This window comes from Taudactylus pleione, unplaced genomic scaffold (genome assembly GCF_031769625.1).
Source record: "Taudactylus pleione unplaced genomic scaffold, aTauple2 ptg000619l, whole genome shotgun sequence".
In the NCBI taxonomy this organism is placed as follows: Eukaryota; Metazoa; Chordata; class Amphibia; order Anura; family Myobatrachidae; genus Taudactylus; species Taudactylus pleione.
Genome location: NW_028285021.1, coordinates 427109 through 437445, shown reverse-complemented (window position 1 = coordinate 437445; position 10337 = coordinate 427109). Strand labels below are relative to the sequence as shown.

The window sequence follows — 10337 nt, the reverse complement described above, 5'->3', positions numbered from 1 at the left end:
TTTCGGGCACAAATAAAGAAGGGTTTTCTAACACCACTTGTCTTGTTTTAAATAAATTCTTTATACATTATTGGTTGTGTTCTCATCAATATCACAGGCTTGTTAGCATGTCCCCTTTCAAGTGAGCCTTAGCTTAAAGAACATTTATTTTACTTTAGACATAACCTGTATTTGTGAACTACTACACCATCATGTTGATCCATCACAAACGACAAAAAATCATAACATACACATCTGGCCAATGACATGACTACTACTATAACAGTAATGGTAGATTTTCACTAAATGTGTTCTATGTATGTCTTTAATGAAAAGTATTGTTCATTGAAGTAGATTTCTTAATTGAATTAGGTTTTTTTTTACATTTGAGTGTCAGCTTCACTTATGAAGCATTATTTGCAAAAATTCCATTTCCAAGCAAACAATTCCAAACCGATGAGGATGCGATTGGAACCCATGAATGCAGAGCACAATGGATTGTACTCTGCACGCATGGGTTCTAATCCAATCCTCGTCGGTTTGGAATTGTTTGCTTGGAAAAGGAATTTTTACAAATAATGCTTCATAAGTAAAGTGAAGTGAAGTGAAGTCAATCGCCTTAACCACTCGGCCACCTCATCTTTCTGGCACAAATAAAGAAGGATTTTCTGACACCACTTGTCTTGTTTTAAATCACTTCTTTATACATTATTGGTTGTGTTCTCATCAATATCACAGGCTTGTTAGCATGTCCACTTTCAAGTGAGCCTTTGCTTAAAGAACATTTATTTTACTTTAGACATAAACTATATTTGTGAACTACTACACCATCTTGTTGATCCATCACAAACGACAAAAAATCATAACATACACATTTGGCCAATGACTTGAGTTCTACTATAACAGTAATGGTAGATTTTCACTAAATGTGTTCTATGTATGTCTTTAATGAAAAGCATTGTTCTTTGAAGTAGATTTCTTAATTGAATTAGCTTATTTTTGACATTTGAGAGTTAGCTTCACTTATGAAGCATTATTTGCAAAAATTCCATTTCCAAGCAAACAACTCCAAACCAACGAGGATGGGATTTGAACCCATGCGTGCAGAGCACAATGGATTAGCAGTCCATCTCCTTAACCACTTGGCCACCTCGTCTTTCTGGCACAAATAAAGAAGGGTTTTCTAACACCACTTGTCTTGTTTTAAATCAATTCTTTATACATTATTGGTTGTGTTCTCATCAATATCACAGGCTTGTTAGCATGTCCACTTTCAAGTGAGCCTTTGCTTAAAGAAAATTTATTTTACTTTAGACATAACCTATATTTGTGAACTACTACACCATCATGTTGATCCATCACAAACGACAAAAAATCATAACATACACATTTGGCCAATGACTTGACTTCTACTATAACAGTAATGGTAGATTTTTCTTAAATGTGTTCTATGTATGTCTTTAATGAAAAGCAATGTTCATTGACGTAGATTTCTTAATTGAATTAGTTTATTTTTGACATTTGAGAGTCAGTTCACTTATGAAGCATTATTTGCAAAATTCCATTTCCAAGGAAAAAATTCCAAACCAACAAGATTTGAACCCATGCGTGCAGAACACAATGGATTAGCAGTCCATCGCCTTAACCACTCGGCCACCTCGTCTTTCTGGCACAAATAAAGAAGGGTTTTCTAACACAACTTGTCTTGTTTTAAATCAATTCTTTATATATTATTGGTTGTGTTCTCATCAATATTACAGGCTTGTTAGCATGTCCCCTTTCAAGAGAGCCTTTGCTTAAAGAACATTTATTTTACTTTAGATATAACCTATATTTGTGAACTACTACACCATCTTGTTGATCCATCACAAACGACAAAAAATCATAACATACACATTTGGCCAATGACATGACTTCTACTATAACAGTAATGGTAGATTTTCACTAAATGTGTTCTATGTATGTCTTTAATGAAAAGCATTGTTCATTGAAGTAGATTTCTTAATTGAAATAGTTTATTTTTGACATTTGAGTGTTAGCTTCACTTATGAAGCATTATTTGCAAAAATTCCATTTCCAAGCAAACAACTCCAAACCGACGAGGATGGAATTTGAATCCATGCGCGCAGAGCACAATGGATTAGCAGTCCATCGCCTTAACAACTCGGCCACCTCGTCTTTACTTATGAAGCATTATTTGCAAAAATTCCATTTCCAAGCAAACAATTCCAAACCGATGAGGATGCGATTGGAACCCATGAATGCAGAGCACAATGGATTGTACTCTGCACGCATGGGTTCAAATCCAATCCTCGTCGGTTTGGAATTGTTTGCTTGGAAAAGGAATTTTTACAAATAATGCTTCATAAGTAAAGTGAAGTGAAGTGAAGTCAATCGCCTTAACCACTCGGCCACCTCATCTTTCTGGCACAAATAAAGAAGGATTTTCTGACACCACTTGTCTTGTTTTAAATCAATTCTTTATACATTATTGGTTGTGTTCTCATCAATATCACAGGCTTGTTAGCATGTCCACTTTCAAGTGAGCCTTTGCTTAAATAACATTTATTTTACTTTAGACATAAACTATATTTGTGAACTACTACACCATCTTGTTGATCCATCACAAACGACAAAAAATCATAACATACACATTTGGCCAATGACTTGAGTTCTACTATAACAGTAATGGTAGATTTTCACTAAATGTGTTCTATGTATGTCTTTAATGAAAAGCATTGTTCTTTGAAGTAGATTTCTTAATTGAATTAGCTTATTTTTGACATTTGAGAGTTAGCTTCACTTATGAAGCATTATTTGCAAAAATTCCATTTCCAAGCAAACAACTCCAAACCGACGAGGATGGGATTTGAACCCATGCGTGCAGAGCACAATGGATTAGCAGTCCATCTCCTTAACCACTTGGCCACCTCGTCTTTCTGGCACAAATAAAGAAGGGTTTTCTAACACCACTTGTCTTGTTTTAAATCAATTCTTTATACATTATTGGTTGTGTTCTCATCAATATCACAGGCTTGTTAGCATGTCCACTTTCAAGTGAGCCTTTGCTTAAAGAAAATTTATTTTACTTTAGACATAACCTATATTTGTGAACTACTACACCATCATGTTGATCCATCACAAACGACAAAAAATCATAACATACACATTTGGCCAATGACTTGACTTCTACTATAATAGTAATGGTAGATTTTTCTTAAATGTGTTCTATGTATGTCTTTAATGAAAAGCATTGTTCATTGACGTAGATTTCTTAATTGAATTAGTTTATTTTTGACATTTGAGAGTCAGCTTCACTTATGAAGCATTATTTGCAAAATTCCATTTCCAAGGAAAAAATTCCAAACCAACAAGATTTGAACCCATGCGTGCAGAACACAATGGATTAGCAGTCCATCGCCTTAACCACTCGGCCACCTCGTCTTTCTGGCACAAATAAAGAAGGGTTTTCTAACACCACTTGTCTTGTTTTAAATCAATTCTTTATATATTATTGGTTGTGTTCTCATCAATATCACAGGCTTGTTAGCATGTCCCCTTTCAAGAGAGCCTTTGCTTAAAGAACATTTATTTTACTTTAGATATAACCTATATTTGTGAACTACTACAACATCTTGTTGATCCATCACAAACGACAAAAAATCATAACATACACATTTGGCCAATGACATGACTTCTACTATAACAGTAATGGTAGATTTTCACTAAATGTGTTCTATGTATGTCTTTAATGAAAAGCATTGTTCATTGAAGTAGATTTCTTAATTGAAATAGTTTATTTTTGACATTTGAGTGTTAGCTTCACTTATGAAGCATTATTTGCAAAAATTCCATTTCCAAGCAAACAACTCCAAACCGACGAGGATGGAATTTGAACCCATGCGCGCAGAGCACAATGGATTAGCAGTCCATCGCCTTAACAACTCGGCCACCTCGTCTTTTTGGCACAAATGAAGAAGGGTTTTCTGACACCACTTGTCATATTTTAAATCATTACTTTATACATTGTTGGTTGTGTTCTCAGCAATATCACAGGCTTGTTAGCAAGTCCACTTTCAAGTGAGCTTTTGCTTAAAGAACATTTATTTTACTTTAAACGTAACCTATATTTGTGAACTACTACACCATCATGTTGATCCATCACAAATGACAAAAAATCATAACATACACATCTTGCCAATGACATGACTACTACTATAACAGTAATGGTAGATTTTCACTAAATGTGTTCTATGTATGTCTTTAATGAAAAGCATTGCTCATTGAAGTAGATTTCTTAATTGAATTAGTTTATTTTTGACATTTGAGTGTTATCTTCACTTATGAAGCATTATTTGCAAAAATTCCATTTCCAAGCAAACAACTCCAAACCGACGAGGATGGGATTTGAACCAATGTGTGCAGAGCACAATGGATTAGCAGTCCATCGCCTTAACCACATGGCCACCTGGTCTTTCTGGCACAAATAAAGAAGGGTTTTCTAACACCACTTGTCTTGTTTTAAATCAATTCTTTATACATTATTGGTTGTGTTCTCATCAATATCACAGGCTTGTTAGCATGTCCCCTTTCAAGTGAGCATTTGCTTAAAGAACATTTATTTTACTTTAGATATAACCTATATTTGTGAACTACTACACCATCTTGTTGATCCATCACAAACGACAAAAAATCATAACATACACATTTGGCCAATGACATGACTTCTACTATAACAGTAATGGTAGATTTTCACTAAATGTGTTCTATGTATGTCTTTAATGAAAAGCATTGTTCATTGAAGTAGATTTCTTAATTGAATTAGTTTATTTTTGACATTTGAGTGTTAGCTTCACTTATGAAGCATTATTTGCAAAATTCCATTTGCAAGGAAAAAATTCCAAACCGACAAGATTTGAACCCATGCGTGCAGAACACAATGGATTAGCAGTCCATCGCCTTAACCACTCGGCCACCTCGTCTTTCTGGCACAAATAAAGATGAGTTGTCTGACACCACTTGTCATATTTTAAATCATTTCTTTATACATTGTTGGTTGTGTTCTCAGCAATATCACAGGCTTGTTAGCAAGTCCACTTTCAAGTGAGCTTTTGCTTAAAGAACATTTATTTTACTTTAGACATAACCTATATTTGTGAACTACTACACCATCATGTTGATCCATCACAAACGACAAAAAATCATAACATACACATTTGGCCAATGACATGACTTCTACTATAACAGTAATGGTAGACTTTCCTTAAATGTGTTCTATGTATGTCTTTAATGAAAAGCATTGTTCATTGATGTAGATTTCTTATCTGAATTAGTTTATTTTTGACATTTGAGTGTCAGCTTCACTTATGAAGCATTATTTGCAAAATTCCATTTCCAAGGAAAAAATTCCAAACCGACAAGATTTGAATCCATGCGTGCAGAACACAATGGATTAGCAGTCCATCGCCTTAACCACTCAGCCACCTCGTCTTTCTGGCACAAATAAAGATGAGTTGTCTGACACCACTTGTCATATTTTAAATCATTTCTTTATACATTGTTGGTTGTGTTCTCAGCAATATCACAGGCTTGTTAGCAAGTCCCCTTTCAAGTGAGCCTTTGCTTAAATTACATTTATTTTACTTTAAACGTAACCTATATTTGTGAACTACTACACCATCATGTTGATCCATCACAAACGACAAAAAATCATAACACACACATATGGCTTAGATTTTCACTAAATGACATGACTTCTACGACTTCTACTATAAAAGTAATGGTAGATTTTCACTAAATGTGTTCTGTGTATGTCTTTAATGAAAAGCATTGTTCATTGAAGTAGATTTCTTAATTGAATTAGTTTATTTTTGACATTTGAGTGTCAGCTTCACTTATGAAGCATTATTTGCAAAAATTCCATTTCAAAGCAAACAATTCCAAACCGACGAGGATGGGATTGGAACCCATGAATGCAGAGCACAATGGATTGTGCTCTGCACGCATGGGTTCAAATCCAATCCTCGTCAGTTTGGAATTGTTTGCTTGGAAAAGGAATTTTTACAAATAGTGCTTCATAAGTAAAGTGAAGAGAAGTGAAGTCAATCGCCTTAACCACTCGGCCACCTCATCTTTCTGGCACAAATAAAGAAGGATTTTCTGACACCACTTGTCTTGTTTTAAATCAATTCTTTATACATTATTGGTTGTGTTCTCATCAATATCACAGGCTTGTTAGCATGTCCACTTTCAAGTGAGACTTTGCTTAAAGAACATTTATTTTACTTTAGACATAAACTATATTTGTGAACTACTACACCATCTTGTTGATCCATCACAAACGACAAAAAATCATAACATACACATTTGGCCAATGACTTGAGTTCTACTATAACAGTAATGGTAGATTTTCACTAAATGTGTTCTATGTATGTCTTTAATGAAAAGCATTGTTCTTTGAAGTAGATTTCTTAATTGAATTAGCTTATTTTTGACATTTGAGAGTTAGCTTCACTCATGAAGCATTATTTGCAAAAATTCCATTTCCAAGCAAAGAACTCCAAACCGACAAGGATGGGATTTGAACCCATGCGTGCAAAGCACAATGGATTAGCACTCCATCTCCTTAACCACTTGGCCACCTCGTCTTTCTGGCACAAATAAAGAAGGGTTTTCTAACACCACTTGTCTTGTTTTAAATCAATTCTTTATACATTATTGGTTGTGTTCTCATCAATATCACAGGCTTGTTAGCATGTCCACTTTCAAGTGAGCCTTTGCTTAAAGAACATTTATTTTACTTTAGACATAACCTATATTTGTGAACTACTACACCATCATGTTGATCCATCACAAATGACAAAAAATCATAACATACACATTTGGCCAATGACATGACTTCTCCTATAACAGTAATGGTAGATTTTCCTTAAATGTGTTCTATGTATGTCTTTAATGAAGAGCATTGTTCATTGACGTAGATTTCTTAATTGAATTAGTTTATTTTTGACATTTGAGAGTCAGCTTCACTTAAGAAGCATTATTTGCAAAATTCCATTTCCAAGGAAAAAATTCCAAACCAACAAGATTTGAACCCATGCGTGCAGAACACAATGGATTAGCAGTCCATCGCCTTAAACACTCGGCCACCTCGTCTTTCTGGCACAAATAAAGAAGGGTTTTCTAACACCACTTGTCTTGTTTTAAATCAATTCTTTATATATTATTGGTTGTGTTCTCATCAATATCACAGGCTTGTTAGCATGTCCCCTTTCAAGAGAGCCTTTGCTTAAAGAACATTTATTTTACTTTAGATATAACCTATATTTGTGAACTACTACACCATCTTGTTGATCCATCACAAACGACAAAAAATCATAACATACACATTTGGCCAATGACATGACTTCTACTATAACAGTAATGGTAGATTTTCACTAAATGTGTTCTATGTATGTCTTTAATGAAAAGCATTGTTCATTGAAGTAGATTTCTTAATTGAATTAGTTTATTTTTGACATTTGAGTGTTAGCTTCACTTATGAAGCATTATTTGCAAAAATTCCATTTCCAAGCAAACAACTCCAAACCGACAAGGATGGGATTTGAACCCATGCGCGCAGAGCACAATGGATTAGCAGTCCATCGCCATAACAACTCGGCCACCTCGTCTTTCTGGCACAAATTAAGAAGGGTTTTCTGACACCACTTGTCATATTTTAAATCATTACTTTATACATTGTTGGTTGTGTTCTCAGCAATATCTCAGGCTTGTTAGCAAGTCCACTTTCAAGTGAGCTTTTGCTTAAAGAACATTTATTTTACTTTAAACGTAACCTATATTTGTGAACTACTACACCATCATGTTGATCCATCACAAATGACAAAAAATCATAACATACACATCTTGCCAATGACATGACTACTACTATAACAGTAATGGTAGATTTTCACTAAATGTGTTCTATGTATGTCTTTAATGAAAAGCATTGTTCATTGAAGTAGATTTCTTAATTGAATTAGTTTATTTTTGACATTTGAGTGTTAGCTTCACTTATAAAGCATTATTTGCAAAAATTCCATTTCCAAGCAAACAACTCCAAATAGACGAGGAAGGGATTTGAACCCATGCGTTCAGAGCACAATGGATTAGAAGTCTATTGCCTTAACCACTCGACCACCTCGTCTTTCTGGCACAAATAAAGAAGGGTTTTCTAACACTACTTGTCTTGTTTTAAATCAATTCTTTATACATTATTGGTTGTGTTCTCATCAATATCACAGGCTTGTTAGCATGTCCACTTTCAAGTGAGCCTTTGCTTAAAGAACATTTATTTTACTTTAGACATAAACTATATTTGTGAACTACTACACCATCTTGTTGATCCATCACAAACGACAAAAAATCATAACATACACATTTGGCCAATGACATGACTTCTACTATAACAGTAATGGTAGATTTTCCTTAAATGTGTTCTATGTATGTCTTTAATGAAAAGCATTGTTCATTGACGTAGATTTCTTAATTGAATTAGTTTATTTTTGACATTTGAGAGTCAGCTTCACTTAAGAAGCATTATTTGCAAAATTCCATTTCCAAGGAAAAAATTCCAAACCAACAAGATTTGAACCCATGCGTGCAGAACACAATGGATTAGCAGTCCATCGCCTTAACAACTCGGCCACCTCGTCTTTCTGGCACAAATAAAGAAGGGTTTTCTGACACCACTTGTCATATTTTAAATCATTACTTTATACATTATTGGTTGTGTTCTCATCAATATCACAGGCTTGTTAACATGTCCCCTTTCAAGTGAGCCTTTGCTTAAAGAACATTTATTTTACTTTAGATATAACCTATATTTGTGAACTACTACACCATCTTGTTGATCCATCACAAACGACAAAAAATCATAACATACACATTTAGCCAATGACATGACTTCTACTATAACAGTAATGGTAGATTTTCACTAAATGTGTTCTATGTATGTCTTTAATGAAAAGCATTGTTCATTGAAGTAGATTTCTTAATTGAATTAGTTTATTTTTGACATTTGAGTGTTAGCTTCACTTATGAAGCATTATTTGCAAAATTCCATTTGCAAGGAAAAAATTCCAAACCGACAAGATTTGAACACATGCGTGCAGAACACAATGGATTAGCAGTCCATCGCCTTAACCACTCGGCCAACTCGTCTTTCTGGCACAAATAAAGATGAGTTGTCTGACACCACTTGTCATATTTTAAATCATTTCTTTATACATTGTTGGTTGTGTTCTCAGCAATATCACAGGCTTGTTAGCAAGTCCACTTTCAAGTGAGCCTTTGCTTAAAGAACATTTATTTTACTTTAAATGTAACCTATATTTGTGAAATACTACAAGATCATGTTGATCCATCACAAACGACAAAAAATCATAACACACACATTTGGCTTAGATTTTCACTAAATGACATGACTTCTACGACTTCTACTATAAATGTAATGGTAGATTTTCACTAAATGTGTTCTATGTATGTCTTTAATGAAAAGCATTGTTCATTGAAGTAGATTTCTTAATTGAATTAGTTTATTTTTGACATTTCAGTGTCAGCTTCACTTATGAAGCATTATTTGCAAAAATTCCATTTCCAAGCAAACAATTCCAAACCGACGAGGATGGGATTGGAACCCATGAATGCAGAGCACAATGGATTGTGCTCTGCATGCATGGGTTCAAATCCAATCCTCGTCGGTTTGGATTTGTTTGCTTGGAAAAGGAATTTTTACAAATAATGCTTCATAAGTAAAGTGAAGTGAAGTGAAATCAATCGCCTTAACCACTCGGCCACCTCATCTTTCTGGCACAAATAAAGAAGGATTTTCTGACACCACTTGTCTTGTTTTAAATCAATTCTTTATACATTATTGGTTGTGTTCTCATCAATATCACAGGCTTGTTAGCATGTCCACTTTCAAGTGAGCCTTTGCTTAAAGAACATTTATTTTACTTTAGACATAAACTATATTTGTGAACTACTACACCATCTTGTTGATCCATCACAAACGACAAAAAATCATAACATACACATTTGGCCAATGACATGACTTCTACTATAACAGTAATGGTAGATTTTCCTTAAATGTGTTCTATGTATGTCTTTAATGAAAAGCATTGTTCATTGAAGTAGATTTCTTAATTGAATTAGTTTATTTTTGACATTTGAGTGTCAGCTTCACTTATGAAGCATTATTTGCAAAAATTCCATTTCCAAGCAAACAACTCCAAACCGACGAGGATGGGATTTGAACCCATGCGTGCACAGCACAACGGATTAGCAGTCCATCGCCTTAACCACTCGGCCACCTCGTC

At 34.3% G+C, this 10337-nt stretch overlaps 2 non-coding genes across 2 annotated transcripts; both read right to left on the bottom strand.

Annotated features, from left to right (window-relative positions):
* Nucleotides 1-8082: 8082 nt before the first annotated feature.
* TRNAR-UCU (transfer RNA arginine (anticodon UCU)) lies at nt 8083-8164 on the bottom strand. Its single transcript has one exon. It is a non-coding gene; the product is annotated as a tRNA-Arg (tRNA).
* A 2091-nt stretch (nt 8165-10255) lies between these two features.
* On the bottom strand, nt 10256-10337 carry TRNAS-GCU (transfer RNA serine (anticodon GCU)). Its single transcript has one exon. It is a non-coding gene; the product is annotated as a tRNA-Ser (tRNA).